This window comes from Chrysemys picta, chromosome 1 (genome assembly GCF_011386835.1).
Source record: "Chrysemys picta bellii isolate R12L10 chromosome 1, ASM1138683v2, whole genome shotgun sequence".
Lineage (NCBI taxonomy): Eukaryota > Metazoa > Chordata > Testudines > Emydidae > Chrysemys > Chrysemys picta.
The window spans coordinates 60,218,222-60,239,349 of NC_088791.1; the positions used below are offsets into that span (position 1 = coordinate 60,218,222).

The window sequence follows — 21,128 nt, forward strand, 5'->3', positions numbered from 1 at the left end:
GGATTTGCCTTAGGGGGTGGAAACTGACCTGCCAGCAGTCTTGGACTCCTCAGTCCCTAGACAACAAATGATGAGTGAGGAGTTGGGGAGGAGGGAAGTGGCTAGATTGTATTAGGTATTTACAGCTTCAAGAGGAGGATGGAGATTATGACTAGTGCTAAGACACCTTGGAGAGTCTTACCTAATCAATATTGTTTGTTTATAAATTGCTGGTTTTCGCAAATGTATTCTTTTGACACCTTTCCTCCCAGCCCTCGTCCCAATAACATGCATTACTTATCAAGGGTACCCCAGGATGATGTATACAGTTGCTGGGTTGGGGCTCATGTTGTTTACATTTTCAGATGGAACCTCTAGAAACTTGAACCTGGCTACTGCTGACACCCTGGCAGAAGGATTACACATATATTGACTTAATGTATGAACACAGAAACAGTATTGCCAATCCCCAAGGTTCAATAATCATGAGACCAATTTAAAAACAAACAAACAAACCCCTAGGGGTTCTCTTTGTCTCTTGATTTTGAACTGTTGTAGGCTCATACGTTCAAGCTTTTCTCTATAGTCTGCAATCAATGAGGTGTACAAAATTAATTTTTATTTCAGTGAAAGCTGAGATTCTCAGAAAATCACTTGTCTTTAGGAGCTGGGGCTTTAAGTGAAACACCTAATATCACAAGCCTCAAGGTATAATTGTAAGGGTTGGCAACACTTCAAAAAGCAACATCTTATTCAAAACAGAGCCAGAAGCTTTTGATTGTTTTCTCATGCTTTCAGGGCAGCCCAGTGCAACGTCAGGAGGCCACATGTTCATAGAAGCAGATAAAAACATAATTATTGGGAATGCAATGACATCTCTTTGTTAATGGGTCCACAACACAATTAGCAATGTTTGGAGCCTTTATGGGTAGTGTGAATGGGCAAGGAGACAGATTCCCCTTCTCAGCCCGAGAAACAGTCATTCAGGCCAGGATAGCATGGACACATCATTTCAGAGTTTCTATCCTAGAACATCTATGATACATGCAGAATTTCCATTTCCAGAGCTGTCAATCCAGCCATTTTTAGCAGCACTAAATTATTTTTTTTTAAGTTGTATTGTGTCTGGTTTGTCGTTTTTTCTTTCAAAAGACTTTCTATTAATACTAAGAGAAATGAGCAAAAGCATTTAAGGAAAGATTTTCCAAAACAAGAGACTAAAATTAGGCTCCTAAAACTAAATTTAGGCACCTACACAAAGTGACTTACTTTCAAAACTGTGGTGCATTAATGACTCCCATTTAGCTTAAAAGGAATTTTTTGAAGTTTAGCATTTTTGCAAATAGATATTTAGGTGCCTAAAGATGGATTTAGAAGTCTGACTCCAGACTCCTGTTTTGGAAAAAACTTGACCTACAGTGTTATGGTTTAAAACTGTGTACTTTAAAGTTTTTTAAATACTTTTTATCTCACAACACTTTTTGGTCAATTGCAACAGTGCTTTTAATTTCTGATGTCCCTCATTGATCAGCTATTTATGTATATTTTCACTTCAAAATGTTACTATCTAAATTATTTTGGCTACTTGCTGGTTATGCATAAACAAAAGCATGGCTGTCACTATGTTCATTATCAGTTACACAAACACAGCCTTCTGGAGGCACTGCTTCTGAGGAAATGTATTACGGCATATGGAGATATCCTATCTCCTAGAACTGGAAGGGACCTTGAAAGGTCATCAAGTCCAGCCCCCTGCCTTCACTAGCAGGACCAAGTACTGATTTTGCCCCAGATCCTTAAGTGGCCCCCTCAGGTATTGAATTCACAACCCTGGGTTTAGCAGGCCCATGCTCAAACCACTGAGCTATGGTGTTTTACCTCATCAGTGGTGAATTCAGTCTTTACAAATTATTTTTATATATTCTTAAATCAGAGTGAAAGCATCACAGAGTTCTGCAACTGTATTTGGTCTCACCTTTCTGAGTAGATGGAAACTTCTATATGTGATTATTTTTTCCTGGTGATACTAACTGTGAATCACCATTTTTGCTCAGAACAGGGTCTGGTAAATACAGGTTTGTTTAGAATAAAGGCATAAGGCCAAATTTGCAACATTTTTGTGTGCCTCCGGTTTGGCACTGAAGACCTGGCTTTCAGAAGTGTTGAGGAGTATAGCTGGAAGAAAATTAAAAAATAAAAACAAAACCAAGAAAAGGTGGGGAGAGAGAAAGTTCTGTCCAGTTTTATAGTTGAGGAAAAAATCAAGGAATAATCAGTTGCACAAATAGAAAATGGGAAATGACTGCCTAGGAAGGAGTAGAGAAGACTGAGACAGGAGCATGATAACAGTCTTCAAGGACATAAAAGGTTGTTATAAAGAATAGGGTGATAAATTGTTCTCTTTATCCACTGAGGGTGGGACAAGAAGTAATGGTCTTAAATTGCAGCAAAGGAGATTTAGGTTAGACATTAGGAAAAACTTCCTAACTATCAAGATAATTAAGCACTGGAACAAATTACTTAGGGAGGTTGTGGAAACTCCATCACTGGAGGTTTTTAAGAACAGGTTAGACAAACCCCTGTCAAGGACGGTCTAGAATCTAGATAATACTTAGTCCTGCCTCAGTGCAGAGGACTGGACTAGATCAGGGTTTTTCAAAATTTGGGTCACGACCCAGTAGTGGGTCGCAGCATGTCAGGCACTGGGTTGCTCTGGTCAGCAGTGCCAACCGGGACATTAAAAGTCCCATCGGTGGTGCTGCCCAGCTAAGGCAGGCTAGTGCCTACCTGTTTTGACACCGTGCTGTGCCCTGAAAGCAGCCAGCAGCAGGTCCGGCTTCTAGGTAGAGGGGCCACAGGGCTCTGGGGGCTGCCCCCGCCCTGAGCACTGGGGAGGGCAGTGCCTGCGGGCGAGAGTCACATGAAGCCGCTTGTACGCCTCCATCTAAGAGGCGGACCTGCTGCTGGCCTCTTCTGGGGCGCAGCGCAGTCCGCAGTGCCAGGACAGGCGGAAGCCTGCCTCTGCATCCCGGCTGCGCTGCTGACCAGGAGCTGCTGGAGATAAGACCATGTCCCAACCCCATGCCCCAATCCCCTGCCTCAACCCTGTGCCCCCCCAACCTGGAACCCCTTCCTGCACCCCAAACCCCTCATCCCTGGTTCCAGCCCAGAGCCTTGACCCCCTCCCACACCTAATCCCCCTGCCCCAGCCCTGAGCCCCTCCCACACCACAAACCCCTCATCCCCAGCTCTGTTGGTTGCGAGCATCAACAATTTTCTTCAACTGGGTCCCCAGAAAAAAAGTTTGAAAACCACTGGACTAGATGACCTATTAAGGTCCTTTCCAGTTCTGTGTTTCTATAATTCTATATTGCCCCTCAATAAAAATTCTTAAGAACAAGGAAATGCCAAGTTAGGAATACAGCTTAACCTTCCCCTAATGCCCAGGCAATATGTTTCCATTGATGGTGACAGACGGTTGCCTCACAAGGAAATGTAATCTGCGTCAAAAAAATAAACAAACATACAACACACAATAATCTCCCTTAGAGTATAACACAAAACTTCAGGGAAGGTGATGGTCATTTCACTAAAGCAGGGGTAGGCAACCTTTCAGAAGTGATGTGCTGAGTCTTCATTTATTCACTTTAATTTAAGGTTTCGCGTGCCGGTAATACATTTTAATGTTGTTTTAGAAGGGGTCTCTAAGTGGATATTATATAACTAAACTATTGTAGTATGTAAAGTAAACAAGGTTTTCAAAATGTTTACGAAGCTTCATTTAAAATTAAATTAAAATGCTGATCTTACGCCGCCAGCCTGCTCAGCCCGCTGGGTGGGGGGTTCAGGGCAGAGGGCTGGGTGTTGGGGCAGGACTCGAGGTCAGGGCAGAAGGCTGGGTGTGGGGGGGTTCAGGGCAAAGGGCTGGGGTGTGTGTGGAGGTGCAGGGCACAAGGCTAGATGGGGGGGGGTCAAGGCAGAGGCCTGGGTGTGGGGGGGACTCAAGATCAGGGCAGAGGGCTGGGGTGTGGGGGGGTTCAGGGCAGAGGGCTGGGTGTTGGGGGGACTCGAGGTCAGGGCAGAGGGCTGGGGGTGTGTGGAGGTGCAGAGCACAAGGCTGGGTGTGGGGGGGACTCAAGGTCAGGGCAGAGGGCTGTGGGGGTGCAGGGCAGAGGGATGGGTGTGTGTTGGGGTGGGGAGGTGCAGGGCAGAGGGGTGGGGTGCAGCTCAGGGCAGGGGGCTGGGAGAGATATGACCTGTTCCACCCCCTTCCCTCAGGCCTGTCCCTACCTCTCTCCGCCTGGTCTACGGAGCAGCGAGCACGCTGCGCTCAGCTCCGCTCCTTTGGGGGGAGGAAGAGGAGGGGCCGGAATGCACCACGTTGTGGGAAGAAACGAGGGAGGGGGAAGCTTGGCTGCCGCAGGATCAAGTTTCTGCCTCCTGCCCCCGCAGGGGAGAGCGGTGGGCGGGGGGGGGGGGGGCTGAGTGGGGCGGGGGGGCCGGGATCCCTAGGTTGCCGACCCCTGCACTAAAGCCATCATATATATAACATTAGTTGTCTCACTGTAACTTCTTTCTCTTGTTCAGGTCTGTGTCATTCTGGCTCCTGAAGTTAGGTAAGTTCAGGTTAAGTTTTGCGAAATGTGCAGAGAAGTCATTTGTGCATATGCGTTGCACTTTATTAATTGGCATAAAATTAATGCCATTAAAGGTTGACATTTATCACCTGTAATAGTTACATTTAGCAGGTAGTTGCAGTATTACTCCTTCTAAGGAGAATGATACTGAAAATATCCATAATGCCCATGTTTTAATGTTATCCACTGTATTTTCTGTTGGGGTCTGACTGCTGTGAAGGCCTGATCCAGAGCATCTACTAGTTCAGTGCCACTCAGGCCCAGTCCCAAAAGTTGTATAATAGCGATGTAGTGAATTGTGAAGATAGATTAAGACCATGGTTTTCTTGAATGCATTTTTACTGTAGATCAATTGCACACATTTTTACAAAGTGATTTGCAAGGCTCATATTCTCACAGATATTCATATGCCTTCAAATCACTCCTCAATAACAGAGTCACCTTTGGCTGATTGATTCAAGAAATTTTGAATCACATATATTAATTATATTTTCAAGCAATGAAGTGTTTTTTCAGAGGGTAATGATTTTTCATTTTAAGGTGGGTTAAACAAGCACTGAGTAATAAAGACATTTAACAAGGCTTAATAAAATGCGTTTATGGTTTGTAAATGCAGCTCTATATCTAAAGCAAAGAAAATATTTGATGAATATCTATCCTTAGAACTGCAACTATAAGCTACTATTTGAAGTGAGCCTGTTAGTAAAGCAGTTGTGGATGATGGTATTTGTACTGAACTATGTAATGGGGGGAAATGACACAGGTGCTCTGATTTTCTTAGAGAAAACTAAAATGGTCTATTTTGTCATTATCCTGTCTGCCAATCCTTAACTATAGATTGGTCTGCCTCTCTAAGGACCTCAAGGCAGTAAAAGCTGAAGCATGAATCTGGCCACTAAGAAGAGCCTTTAAGGTCTCAATAGTAGAGCTGTGTGAATAATGTTTTTTTTTTTAATTATCTGGCAGTTTAAAAAATTGAAGTAAATAATTGCTTCAGGTTAAACCAAAAACAAACATGTTAGGAATTTTTGGTTAACCGAAAAGCTGAAGAAAAAAATCATTTTGGGTGGAACCAAACACTTCACTTTGATAAAATGTAAACATTTCATTTCAATGTTTAAATATTTTTTATAGATTTGAAATAAAATTAAAAGACATTTTGAAACAAAGACACTTGGAACCAAAAAAAATCAACACATTTAATTTGGTAAATGTCAATTTGTTTTAGGGTGTTTTGCCTAAAACAATTTGGTGAAACTGACTCAAATGCACAAAACATTCAGTTGTTGCTGAATCTGCATTTTTTTTTCTGAAAATTTTTTTGGCTATATAATTTCACTTAGCTGTAAATAATAACTCTGTTTTCTTAGAAGGAACATGGCAGCTAGAACACCTTATTTTTTCTTTTAGAGATGAGGAAAAGCAAGAGTATTTTTTGGGGGAGGGGACCTTTTGTTTGGTTGTGTTTTTTTTAAACTTATCTTTTGGGGATTTTGTTCAATGATTATCCACACAAGTTCTTTCCCACTGAAATGGTATTTTGTACCCTTGCAGTTATGCCTGGGCATTGATTATTTGCACTTGTTTTCTAGCTTTTGCAAGACCCAAACCCTGCTTGTGTATGAGAAATATGAAGGAACTGTGAGATATGCACTCCAAACCAGCAAACTTGTGTGAAGGATATTGAACAATTGAGAAACTCCGCCACAACTGCTGCTGTTGCCCTTTCTCATTCTAAATGTGAGGCTTTCTGACCACAGGGTCCACTAAATCATTGACACTCATCACCAAAACCCAACACCCCACTGGCCTAAGCTGAGTTAGCATAGAGCGCAGGTGTGCACATACAGGGATTATGCATCTATGTTACCCTAACACAGCACTAGGGAGGTATGTAATAGAGTCATTGGTAATTTTTCCCTCAGAGGGTTGGGTTAACTCACCCTGCCCAGTTATCTACGCTGGGTAGTCACCACACAGGCCCTACTGTTTGCAGGAGTTGTGGGTGTTCTGCCCTTTGTGGGCCTCCTTAAGTCTCTCTGCCTGGGCAAAATGAAAGTCACAAACCCTCTGCATTCAGGGATACTTGCTCCCTGTGGTACCAGCAAATCAGGGATGGGGGCTGTGGATGAGTCTATAGTGCTGCCACTAATTCAGCCCCAACGTAATGGGTTTTGGGAAATTGCTCTAGCTGGGTCTAAGTTGAGCTCAGCCTGTCTGTGTTATCCTGGGAATCCTCTATACTCTCCTCAGGGTCGGGGTGAAGGTTTTCTGCGTAGGAGTTCCCTCGGAGCTTCAGGAGTCACTCCTGCAGTCTGCGTCTTCTCCTGCTCCTGACTGCAGTTTCTTCCCTTTTAAAGGCCTCCTTCCTATCATGCACAATTGACAGGACCAGAGGAGTGGGGCTAGCCCTGCCACCAGGCTTCTCTGGCCCCGTCCTCGTCCATGTGGGGCCAACACATGCTGTGACAAAGTAATTCTACTGTGTGATGGGGAAGGGGCGGGGGGAGGATTTGGACACACTATGTTGATCGGTTAAGTTCACCAATAATGTGCAAAGTTTTAAATATTTAGCCCTACTGTGTTGGTAGTAATGTGTGTATATATAGTCATCAAGATTTTAGTGCCTAGTAATTTATACATTAACTCCTACTACATTATCCAATATACATATGGTAAATCAATCTTCCTATGTGGCTCTTTTTACTAAATTAAACCAGCTGCTTGTCAGTTTCTATCATCTTTCGCTAACCCCTACATAGTTATTTTCGTGATTTCATACTTCTTTGTGTGAAATCTTTCTTATTACTGCCATTTCTACATACAATTTTTTTTGCTTGCATATTCTAACAAATCATCAGCAAGAATAGGCTTTTTCTGCCCCTGACAGTTATATTTGTTTTTTGTTTTGGACAGGTTTCTCTTACTTGATGTTGACAATTTTTATTTTTTCTGTGCCAATTTCCTTTGGAATCTGTGAAGTATTTTTAAAAATGCAATTTAGATTTGCCTGTTCAAATAGGCACAGTGAATATGCTAACCAGTTCTGAACATGGATTTTGCATAAACCGCTCATGCTGTATGTACTTTTTTGTTTGTATTTTGTATTCACTATCACAGAATCATTCAATCATAGCTGATAGGGCTGGAAAAGACCTCTTGGGTCATCCATTTCAATCCTTCTGTGCACAGCAGGATTTTTCTCACTGCTAGTTTCCTAAGTGTTTATAAGCTTCTCTTAAACAACTGTAGTGATGGTACCTCAACTCCCTCCCCAGGCATCATTTTGTTGTCTAATTGTCCTTGCTATTAAGAAAATTTTCTAGTGTCAAACTTATTTTTCCCTTTCTGTCGTTTCTAGCCCAATTATGCCACTTCAACCACTGTCTATAATTTATCCCTCTGCTTTAGAGAATTACTTCAAAAATATTCATGGCTCTTACTGTAGACTCCCATACATACCGAAAAACTATTTCTAACTGTCTACGCTGTTTTTCTATCTTTCTCTCATATCTTAATTTCCCTTAATCTCACTCATGGATAACTGGGCCATGTGGAGAAGTTAGATAGAATTTGGAACCTACCTGAAATCAATCTGTGTGTGGATACTTTATTATATTGGCAAGAATCAACCCAGATTCACAAACAGTTTGTAAACCTGAGTTGCTGCTGTTTGCACAGCAGCCATCCTTGTGTTTTGATGTTTTCAGGGTGTTCAGGTGGCCTCTCCTGCTCTGTTCAGGAATTAGATGGCCCCTTTCTTCACTGTTCACCTAGCTGCTTTCATTTTGTCCCAACCCCCATCGAGGCTTTGGGATAGGTGGTGCATTGTCAGTCATAGGCCAGGGCTTTTAAAAGGGTCTTTGGGAGGACACAAAGTCTTCCTTCCCATTTGAAGGGGCGGTTGGAACAGGGAAACATTTTCCTCAGTAATGGCTGTTAAGTGAGCTCAAAGCTAGGGATGCCTGATAATCCCTGTGCACTAATTAAGGGACCTCAGGAGGAAGGGGAGGGATTTTCCTAGCAACCGTGTACATGGAGCTGAAACCCCCATAATTCCTAGCACAGATTCTGTAATGAACTTTCTCTCTATTATGGGGCATTTCTGTGGAGACTGTCTAGTGAAGTTCTCTGTAAAGACCCTTTGGGGTCAAGGAAGCCAAACGTGGATGTCCTTCAAGAAACCTGATTGGGGATGGCCATTAAGTCCTCTGGTGCTGCCTGATGTTCAGAGGGAGGCAGGAAAAGTCTATTCAGCCCAGTGACAAAATGGGTATGGGCTACCACATTCCCCACAAGATATTAAAGGTAACAGGTGTCTCAGGGTTGGAGAGAAGCAGGGGTGCTGAGGTGTAGGAAAGGTGTTTCTGTGGAAATGCTGCTTAGAATTTCTCATTCATGTGGAAATAGAACTTCAAAGCAAATCTGCAGTGGTTGTTCTGCTGCCAGTTATTGTGAAGAGTCTTTGCCTGGCTCAGTTTGTATGGACCATACAAACGCTGCGCCATTTGCATGGTTGGTCCTTGTACACATTGCCTTTCTTCAGTACCCTCATTGCACCTTCTTAGCAGTTTGAGACCAATAATATTTTAATCTATATTTGGACAGCGCCTAGCACGCTGGGGGTGACAATGGAACACAAGTCATAAAAATAACAAATGCCATTTTCCGACATTGCCTTGGAAGAAGACAAAAGCCTTTTACACGCCCCTAACCAGTATACAGGCTTTGTCACATTCAGCTTTAATGTTAATTACATCTGAAAAGAAAACTACATTAAATCAACATTAAGGTTACAAACTCAAGCATTTACAAGTTAGAAAATTACAAAATTAAGGCTCCTTGTGCATCCTTAAGTCAGCCACTTTGTGCATCCATTCCATGCACTGGATGAAGCAAGGTCCTGTATGGAAAATAGCATGTGATTATGTAATTATAGACTGTATCATAATGCAGATTCATGGAGGAGGGGCAAATTAAGGCTGCATATGCAAACGTAATACTGTCATTTAGGGCACATCTTCACTAGCGATGTTAAAGTGCTGCCGTGGCTCGTGTAGTCGCGGCACAGCGCTGGGAGAGAGCTCTCCTAGCACTCTTAAAAAACACCTCCATGAGGGGTGTAGCTCCCAGCACTGGTGCACTGTCTACACTGGCACTTTACAGCACTCAAACTTGCAGCGCGCAGGGGGGTGTAGACAAGCCCTTACTAACTTGATGTTGCAACCGTAATGCTGTTTCTAAATGTAATTTCCTACATTTTAAAAAAACGTAAACATTGAAAAAATAAAAATTACATCATGTGGAACCATAGTCCCCCTACGCACTGGTCACCAGCAGGGCTGGGATCTCTAGATCCACAGCCCAGACCTCTACCACTTGAGCTAACTGTAGAAGGCTGTGGGTTATCTTTTGTATGGTCCTGTCATTAGACGGGGATAGAGACACACACTTTACAACTGAGTTTCACAGTTATTTGTTAGATAGCAAAGGTATATTGAGACTCAGGAATAATAAGTTTAGTCTCAGGTTCAATAGGAAATTTTCTCTAGGTTGCAGACTCTTCTGTGCCTATTTCATATCCCTTCCCCTTTCCTCTTAGCTCTTGCTCATGTTTTCCCCCTCCACCTTCTTCTCCTGCCCCTTTCACCCCCAGACCTCCTGTAACTCTTTTCTGGCCAGGTTCCAATCTCCCCTGCCCTGCATCTTTCTCTCTTTCCCTATTTCTCACACTTAGCCTGACTCAAATGAAGCATGCTCAGTTGCTCTGTGGGGATGGTGCGTGTGCAGACTAGCAGAACCGGGCACTATGAGGGATGGAGCATACTCAGTGAAGATGGAATCCTCAGATAATTTAGTTGCCAAAGTTGAACAAGTCTCTCCTGAGCATGTGAACTGATTTTGTTCAGAGACTTAACATGTGTGGATTTTCACAGAGAGGCAAAAGGCAAACCCCTGACACTAAAGCAACTTTTGGCAGAATTCCAAATTCTTGCTCCAAAGAATGGAGGCATTGAAGCGTCTTAACAGTGGTAAGCATTTTTAACGTGGCAAAATAATATATATTTCCCTAACCACATTCTCAGAAATGGCTAGATGAATGTTGCTGAAACTTTGTCAATTTGTTGAAGACCTAAGCAATGCCTTTCATAGAACATCCATGGACAGTTAACAGCATTGTCCATCAAATGATATCTCTGTGTATTAATAACCTCCCTATCCTACAACTGATAACCCATTGTGACATGGGGCCAGAAAGAGTTAAGCAACTTGCAGGCTAATTGACCCTGATTCAACCTTTAGAGACATATTAGTAGATAATGTTTGTGTTTTGTGTGTTTACATATATATTGTTAGAGGTTAACAATGTAACCAAACAGTTTGTGTCTATGCTATATTCTGTTAATTCAGAGATCAAAAGAAGATCTTAACATTTAAACGTACTAATATCACAGTTATAATTTATTTTTGAAGTTTGTGGTAAATCACCTGTAAAATGGTGGGAGATAGGCAATAGGCTGATAATCCATGTAGCGAATTACCGGCAGTGCTTAGGAAATAGATCTACTTCAAAGCCACAATGATAACCTATTCTTCACCCAGGACTGGTGCTGTCAAAGAATACCCAGAAACTGTATAAAGGACCCTTGGGTCCTGATCCTTTTTATCTCAGATCTGCTTAAGCTTTATTTGGGGGAAGTTTGAATAACAAGACTGAGATCTCCAGTCCCATCTGTACTGCCCTGATATTGAATATTTGGACATTGGATGATGAACTGATTCTGAAAAGGGCTCTTTGTGATTCTAAAGCTTGCCATCTCTACTAGCAGAGGGATAGCCATGTTAGTCTGGATCTGTAAAAAGCAACAAAGAGTCCTGTGGCACATTATAGATTAACAGATGTATTGGTGCATAAGCTTTCATGGGTAAATACCCACTTCGTCAGCCATGCATCACCCATGAAAGCTTATGCTCCAATACATCTGTTAAGTGCCACATGACTCTTTGTTGCTTTTTACATCTCTACTATGAAACTGACCTAAGGACTCTATTCATATCTGTATGTATATACATATCTTTTACCCAATATGCTCTCTCTTTTCTTATTGAATAAATTTTAATTTAGTTAATAAGAATTGGCTGAGAGTGTGTATTTGGGTAAGTTCTGAAGTATTAATTAATCTAGGGGGTAATGTGTCAGATTTTCAGTAATCTCCATCATATTTGACTTGGCTGTCTGGGAGGACGTCCAAGGCTGGGTTGCTTTAAGGGAACTGTGTTTTGGCTTCTGTGTAACCAGTAAGGTATTGTAGAAGCTGTTCTGTTGATAGCTTGGTGGATCTTAATAGTAGAATAACCACCAGTTTTGGGGATTGCCTGCCCCATTCTTTGAAGTTTGCCCTAATTGAGCAATCTCAGTGTGGCCCCCCTCAGACCTGAGTCACACCCATCTAAACATCTTGAATGAATCCCAAAAGTGACTCTGCCTCCTCTTTCATACCCATCATGCCATATTTGGAATGGCCTCTTTGTGATGGGTTCTTGTCTAGTGTGCTTTACTCAGGTGTAACTACATTTGAAATACCAGTACATAGTCAATATTCATAACTTCAGATACAAAAATGATACATGCATACAAATAGAATAATCATATTCAGCAAATCATAACTTTACTTTACATGACTTATCTTGCATAAAATGCATTATAATTATGTCCTAATCATATCACAATAATATCACTCCGAAGAATATGGGGTGCAGTGTCACACTCTTGTATTATATCCACCAGGTAACTTTATCCTCCTTTAAGAGTCACTTCAACAGTCCAGTATTGCTTTCCACACCAGCACTCCTGCCCTATTTCCGTGTCTTTACTTCCTCCGTCTTTTTAGCACTTATATTAGTAATAGCAAAAAAGCACAAACAAATCATTAAAAACAAAACAAGGATCCAGCAAGAAGTGTATGTGACTAAAGCACAAACCAGGATCACATTTTTTAACCCTTTTCCTATCTGCTGACACGCCCTTCAGCTTGTATTAGCAACCTAATTTAAGACTAGTTTGCAAGATGCTGAGTGTCTCCAATTAGCACTCAATGTCCTTCTTTCCCACTGACATCAGTGGAAGCTGACCTCACAGGAGCTACTCAGTGCATATCTAGGACTGTAACATTAGATTTTAATCTCTTTGTGACATCTATACTACTACATCTACTTCAACTATCCACTACATCTGTGAAGTTCAATGCTAACCCATGGAATTGTAGAAATATCAAATGATATATTCCTCTCCAAGTGGCATTTACCTTTGCAGTGACACTGCATTGTAAACTCTTTACCAATTTAATATCCATCGTCTCACCAAAATCCTTGTTCTGAATATTCATTAAGCCGAATTATCTTGTGCTGGACATTAATTCTCCCCTTGCCCACCTGATCAAGTAAGTATGTTATTTATCTAGATTCTAATCGAATCACCTTTGAGATAGGTACACTTTTAAGTGTTTCTGCTTCAGTCTAGATAAAAAGCTCTTCTTAAAAAAATATTTTTATTATATTTAACTGAAACATAAAATAATGCAAAAGTTCTCAGTATTATTTTAAATTGTGCCATTACAATTTAAGCAGTTAAAAAGTATCATTATTATACAACAATTTAGAATGTTTTTACAGTAATATTTGGTCTAACAGCTGCTCTGGTCATATTAAACATCATTATGTGAATTAATACAGTTGCCAGTTTCTTCCTATAAATAATTTAAAAACTCATTACAAATAAAATTAAAACCCTCATGGAATTCCCCCCACCCCTTTTTAATTGTGTTGGGGGGGTGTTGTGGTTTATTTTAATGTAGTCATAATCAAAGAGTTTAGTTCACCCCCTGTATATCATAGGACACCACCACAACACACACGCTAAACCCAACAATTGAAATTAGACCAAAATATTACAGCGCACACCCGTGGGAAAATTCTTTCTCAGCCCCACATATGGAAATAATTTAGACCCTGAGCATATGAGCAAGAACCAGTCAGCCAAGCACTTGAGAGAGAGAGAATGCTCAGTGCCACCTCAGCGTCCTCCCCATCCAGTGTTCAATTTCCTCCCATGGCCATCCCTGATGCTCTAGAGAGAAAGGAGATTAAAAGCAACAACCAGAGAATACAACTTTGTAAACCTTGTCTTATAATAGGAATAATGTCCATTGTTTTGGAGTATACTTCCAGTAAACTGATTTTATGGTTATCAAATGCATCTGCATCCCTGTTTAACCAACCACAAAAAACACTAATAGGCTCATATATTCCACTGCCATGAACATTAGCCCTTAGAAACATTTTCATACTAGTTCATCCAAATGTTAGAAAGCATGATTTTTCAGTATAATAAAAGAAAATGTTAGCTGTGAGTGTCTCCTGAGAGAAAACCTTCAGAAACTTGTCATATTGAGGTCAGAAAAGTATGTCTGCATGCAGCATCCACACACATGCAAAAATCCACAGTAATCGTAAATTAGCTCCATTTAGGATTTGTCTTTAGCTCTTATTTGCTAATGCAACCAAGAATATGAGTGCCACATTTTCAGCCTCATCATAGTCGCTTGCTGTAATGTAATAAGCAGGGGTGTGGGTGTTAGAGAGAGAGAGAGAGAGAGAGAGAGAGAACACATCTTTCTGGTGATTCATCCATAAAGATAAAGCTCATAATTGAAACTTGGTCTCACATTATTAAAATTAGTCTTAAAAGCAATTAATTTAGGGCTAACATCTTGGTTGGTTTTATTACAATAACATCCTAAAGTTATATTGAAATGGAGCTGAATTGCTACAGTAATGGGCAGGCTAGAAATGGGATGGAATTGAAGTCCACATTCATAACCATGTGCGGTGCATGCTTTATTTCAGACAATAGGTGGGATTTTCAAAAGTCCCATTGAAAATCAATGGGATTTGTACTCCCAAACCATTGAGCCATTTCCAAAAATATCAGCCTACATGTGTATTCTGGACATACATCCTACAATGAGTGGAAATTAGGAACAGATTTTATAAACGTGTGTAGATTTATTTAGATATATTACATTGCATACAAATGTAAGAGCATGGCAAATTGTATGCACAAATTAGGAAAATGCACTGGCTGGTTAAAAAGCACCCAAGCTGAAAATTTTTCCTTTTGTGGCAATAATAACTATATAACAGCCGTGTCAATAAATGTACCATAACTGTATTATATTTGTATGTAGTTGGATGGATTTACATAGAGATCTGTTAAATTAGCACATGCATGTTGTATGTTTACATTTTGTTGCTATTAAGTCTTGGATGGATAAAATATAGTCCATTAATTATTACATTACAATAGAATTGCTATGAAATAATAATCCTAGTTTCCTATCAAATTAATTTATTACAGTTAATTTTATTACAAAGAATACTAAGTACCAGATATGACTGGCAAGTAAATATATGTTACCAAAATACAGTATATTGTACATTCAGATAACAATACTAAGATACTGTCCCATGAACTGAAAACTGCTAAAGGACCATAAACAAAAGCTAATGATCAATGGCAAAATATTGAGTAGCAGGAAGATGTATATTGGAATGGAGGAGGGATTTGTATTCATGTGGACTTATTTCAAATATTTAATGAACTAAAAAGGGGAATAAAGAACATTTTCATGAAATTCATTGATGATCAGCTTGATATTTAATTGGGTGGAACAATGAATACAATTGAGACAAACATAAAACAAAGAGATGAGAGAATAGAAACATGGCTGTAAATATTAAACTAAGATTTTACTTACATATAAGGCCAGATTGCAATAGACTCACTCATGTTAAAGTATCTTATATTATGAGGAATCCTATTACTACTTTTTTTTTTTTTTTTAACTGAGAATACTTGTGAAATATGGTACTACTCAGTGTGAATAAGGGCATCACAATCTGGCAATAGGAACAACCAAGACATGATCCATGAAGAGGTGCAGGGGGTGGGGTGCGGGAGATACAGAAACCACTGTTTCTGAAAGAGATGTGGGAACAATAGTGAGCATGAACGTTTAACTATTTATTTGTATTATTTTGGTACCTATGCCCCCAGCCATGAACCAGGATCCCATTGTGCTAGGCATTGTACAAACACAGAACAAAAAGACAGCCCCTGCTTTAAATCAGTGCTTTTCAAAGTCCGCCGCTTGTTCAGGGAAAGCCCCTGGTGGTCCGGGCCGGTTTGTTTACCTGCCGCGTCTGCAGGTTTGGCCGATTGCGGCTCCCACTGGCCACAGTTCACCACTCCAGCCCAATGGGGGCTGCGGGAAGGGCGGCCAGCGCATGCCTCGGCCCGTGCCGCTTCCCACAGCCCCCATTGGCCTGGAGCAGCGAACTGCGGCCAGTGGGAGCCACGATCGGCCGAACCTGTGGATGCGGCAGGTAAACAAACCGGCCCGGACCGTCAGGGGCTTTCCCTGAACAAGCAGTGGCCCGACTTTGAGAAGCATTGCTCTAAATGATAAGGCCACAGAGGATGCTAATACTGTTTGGATCTGTATATGCAGAGATGTTCAGTCACACAGCATGGAGTGCTAATGATATTGTCAAGTCATAGGGGAGAAATAATGGGTCTGATGGATGGGTCACTAGAGCAGTTATCAAGAGAACTGGTTTCTAGTACCAGTTCTAGCTCTAACTTGTTGTATGACCTTGGGCAAGCCACTTCCCTATTCTGTTCCTTTGTTCCCCTTCCCAGACTCTGTCTACCTTATCTATCTATAGTAAGCTCTTCAAAGCAGAGATTCTGTTTGTTCAGAGGCTCCAACTGAGATCAGCGCTTGAAGGAGCTATTGTACACTGATGACTACAGATAATAATAATTTGAGATTTCAGATTCAGGTGGGAAGGTCAGAGGCAATGATTTCTCTTTTCATACTAGGTGAAATTCCCTCAAACGCTACATAAAATTATTCAGCCTTCTGCACTGGGATAAATTTCACCCACTGTAACTTGTTGATATTTCAACATGTGAGATATTGCCACTGTCTTGTGCTTGTTATGACTATTCTGTATATTATCCTATTTATTTAGACTAGGGGGCTGCTGGGCTGTTGAGAAGTAAGGTGTTGATGAAAGCAAACAATGGTAGACAGTGCTTTTAGCATTTTAAGCACATTTTTTCAACCCCCTAAGACTTCCTTGTTTGCTATTGTTAGGTAGAAAACATTCTCAAAACAATGAAGAGAGAGTGGAATAAAGGGCACAATCCTGTTGTTAATGGTAAAACTTCCATCAGCTTCAATTGATGCAGTGTCAGGTCCATTAAGATGATATAAAATATATCTATCTGTGTAAAAACCTGTTACAATTTTCACATAGAGCTATGGATACACTTAATTTACTTATGATCTGTTCAGATGTATCCCATTTCTTTTAAAGCATTTCATGAGGGCCTTTTTGCTAGAAGAAATCTATTTAATACTTTGTGTAACAATTTTAACCTTTTTAGCCAACTTTTTGGAAAACACTTGAGTGATTGCTTTACAAATCCTCCAGTATGACCCCGCGAAGCCCACAGTCAGAAAAAAAATGAGAGGCTAATAGGCAAGGTTGAAGTATTTGCTACAGTTTGCATTTCATTCAGTCAGAATTCTGACTGGTTATTCTAAAGCTGGCAGTGTTTGTGTGGGAGAGGGCTAGTGGGACAGACATAACCTGGACAGGAAATGAGGTGCTATACCTTCGGAAGTGCTGTGGCCTAGTGAATGGAGCATTGGAGTAGGACTCAGGAGACCTAAGTTCTATTCCTAGGTCTGCAAATGATCTACTGGGTGACCTTTGGCAAGTCATGTTGTCTTTCTGTGCCTCAGTTTCCCTTTCTGTAAAACAGGGATAAAGTTACTTGTCTCCTTTGTAAAGTGCTTTGAGATCCAGTAAAGAAAAGTTAGGTGGTCTTTTTGTAGCCAAGATTCTCCAGTGGGAAACATTACTAGAAATGCATGGGTTTTTTAGACCTTTTTTCAAACTATTACTCCAAAATGTGCAGGAAACTTGTTATCTGGATCATTTCAGGAATCTGGAATATGTTCTTTCCATTAAGGAGTATAAAGGAAAGCCAGTCAGATGAAATATTATATGTAGACACTTAAAAGGAAATCTTTATTTTAAAAGTTTGAGAAATTTTCTCTCTGATTTAAATTTAGTGTTTTGTTTTTTTCTTTTAGAAAGAAGAGAGACCTGTACAGATCAAAAGCTGCCAGTGGTAAGAGGATGAAATCCAATAGCCAAAGAAAGATCTGAAACTGAAAAATACATTCAGAAGCTGTCAGTGAAAGAGGCAGGGAAGCAGGAAATTGAAGTTCAGAGGTGGCCTAAACCAAGCATCAGTGAGTGAGATATAGTGTAGATCTTGGAGCGGTGATGGACTGGAGAGAGGTGGGTAAAATGTTAAAATTCTGCCACCAAATTCAAGAGAAGATTGAAGTGATAGTGCACTCCATCACAAAGCAGAATCTCTTTTGATATCACTTCACATCACTGGTAGAGGCAATTTATCATGGGCTAATCTTAACAACAAATTTCCAGTGTACTTACTATACATTTGCTTACAGTATTGCAAAGCCGAATTTTATTGGCCTAATCTAGTAAATGTCAGATGTATATTCAAGTGGCACTTCATAAGGCAGGGATGAAAGACATATACATATAATTGCTCAACAACCAGAGAAACCTGGCAGACATCCTCCAACATAAGCCTAATCAACTTTCAGACCAATGTCATTTCTGAGGGTTGGTCTACACACAACTGCTTAAGTCGATGCAACTTTCGTTGATCAAGGGTGTGAAAAAGACACCCCGCTGAGCAATTCAAGTTACAGAGACCTAAGTGCTGTCCACACCGATGCTATGTCAGTGGGAGATGCTCTCCCACCAACATAACTTCCACCTCTCACAGAGATGGAGTAATTATGCCAATGGGAGAGTGCTCTCCTGTCAGCATAGTGCATCTTCACCAGACGAGCTACAGTGGCACAGCTGCGCCGATGTAGTGCTGTAATGTAGACTTGCCCTGAGTGTTCACAATTCCCTTTACCTTCTCCCCAAAGTGGAAGTAATAATAATTATAAAAGCTCTTTGTTAGAATACTGGCAGCATAATTACTGACTCAGAGAGTGGGTAACACATGCACTGATGTTTCCAAGACACTTTGAAAAGTATGTCTGGCAGCAAGGCTAACACAGAAAATATTTCAATGCTTCAATACCACGTAAAGAAAACCACATTTATACTAAGTATGTGCTGTCTTTATAGTATGACTTTTTAGGCTCAGCCTGGAACAAGGGGTAGTGCTAGGAGTAACAATGTGAGGAATATGCTTCAGATGCCTCTCTGACTCACAATTCCTCTCCTGCTCCCTCTTGGCTTTCTGGAAGGCCCTTCCACCCCATGTGCTGGCTCAGCTGGTAAGGTGGGTGGAGCCAAGGCATTTGCCCATTCCCTATCCACCTGCTTTAGGTGGGGCTCACTTACTTCATGCACCTGCTGCAGCCAAGGTCCAGCAAAGTATGTTACTTACCCCCTCTCAGTCTCTTGAACAGGAGTGCAGTCTGTCTATTTTAGAATTTTATACTGCCATCTGTCAACATGATATCAGAGCATCTTCTACGTAAAATCAGTTGCAGACGCAAAGTCCCTAGTGGACTTCGTGGGCTCTCCGGATCTCCAGTCAGAGTCCAGATGTAACTCTTTGACTTGTGCACAATTGTATAATGAAAATGCCTGCATAATTAATAGGGCAACTGCCATTCTATGTAAATGAATTTAATGTGTTTTAAACGTTTTGCATAAAGATGATAATAGTTGGTCAACTTGATACTAATAGGTTAGAGGAAAAAATTATCCTAATTTTCCAGCTGACCTGGAGTAGCTCTAGAAAAGAGGATATATGTTAACCCTGTCCTCCCTCAATAACAGCATGTAATGTATCACAAAATCTACTTCCTTGAAAAACAGTGCACATCTGCTAGTTGGTGTAGTACAGTGAGATTCAGAGATAAGGAGAAAAAAACTGTTCTGGCAGTGGGTTAGCGTCATGCCATTTCTCATACTCATTGCAGTCATTGTCACAAGAAAGGATTTGTTCTGTTTCTCTTGCACTTGTTACAACCTTTGTCATGAAGATGATGAATGTGAATTTCAGTGCCTTGTATATTTCTTGAATTATAGCGGTGCATCCGCCTACTCTGACCTTTCCAGTGTTCCATCATTTTTGAGTGTCTGGTTATTCCTTTTCCCATTTGGTTACAGCTTTACATCCTTAAAAAGTATTGCAGTATCTCAGCTCTTCTCTCCATAAAAATGTGAGGGTAAGGATTGCTCACTGCCTAATGGTGACCTCATTTAAAATAATAATTTTTGAAAGGTAGGGTTTGGAAAGCTATTCATACTGTGCTAGGTGTGTACATATAAAGGGGACACAGAAGGAAGCAATTTAGTCACTGAAAAGAGCAAGATAGATGGGAACAGGACCAGAAGACACTTACAGCTAGCATGGAGGACAGGATAGGCAAGAGAATCAAGTGCTCTCAACTTCCTGGAAGGACACAAAGGACAGGCACAAAGGAGAACAAACACATTGTGTTTAGACTTGTAAATCAAATAACAAGTCATATCAGTAGGTTCAGAAGTTACATTGACAGCTTTACATACCTTGATTGGAATTGCTAAGTTAAAAACTTACCACTTTTTCAGAATTCCACAGAGAGGATCTCTTACAGACTGGCTGAAGAGAGCTGTCCAAGTCAACTTGTCCAAGTTTTTGTAATCCTCCTGTAAGATGGGCTCAGTCCATGCTGAAAGCAGAGCCTCTTTTGCTCCCCAGCCTTTGCCATAATCAGACTCTGAATACTTCTCCACATCTGGAGATTCCAGTGAAGTGACGGTTTTGGCTGGACTGTGATTGGTTACATGTGTCATGATGATGGTAAATTCATGTAGTCTTTTACAGTTTCTTGTATTTTCCAAAATTTGTTTGACACAGAGAAGAAATGAACAGTGAAACCTTATTGGCAGAAAATCACTCACTTTACTCTGGCTGCAATTTGGTGCTGATGCTGTGCTATTTTGGAGGGATTCAGAGCTGGACATTTCCAAAAGATGACGGAGACAGTGGCAAGAACAAGCTGGGTTTTTATTATAGGGGGAGCTGTTGGCAACTCCTGTATTTTGGTTGCCCTAAACATTTTCAATTTCCTTTTCTTTGAGGAGGGGAAAAGCCTTGACTGTTGTAAACAGTCCTTTGATATTCAGCAAGGAGAATCCCCTCCAGGAACAGAAGAGCCTTGTCTTTATCCCATGAAATTCTATTCACAATGTCTGAGCTGTAAAGTGTTAAAAATCACCATTTCCTTACTTTCTTTTGTGTTCTTTAGGAACCTTTTGGCAGCTTGCTAAAATCACTGAATAGTCTAAAGAGTCCAGTTCACACCACTAGGTGCATGGGGATGC

At 40.9% G+C, this 21,128-nt stretch overlaps 1 long non-coding RNA gene across 1 annotated transcript; it reads left to right on the top strand.

Annotated features, from left to right (window-relative positions):
- Positions 1-4,485: 4,485 nt before the first annotated feature.
- On the top strand, positions 4,486-19,806 carry LOC135983795 (uncharacterized). Its single transcript, XR_010601608.1, has 3 exons — positions 4,486-4,595; positions 6,209-6,356; positions 17,846-19,806. It is a non-coding gene; the product is annotated as an uncharacterized LOC135983795 (long non-coding RNA).
- The last annotated feature ends 1,322 nt before the right edge of the window (positions 19,807-21,128 follow it).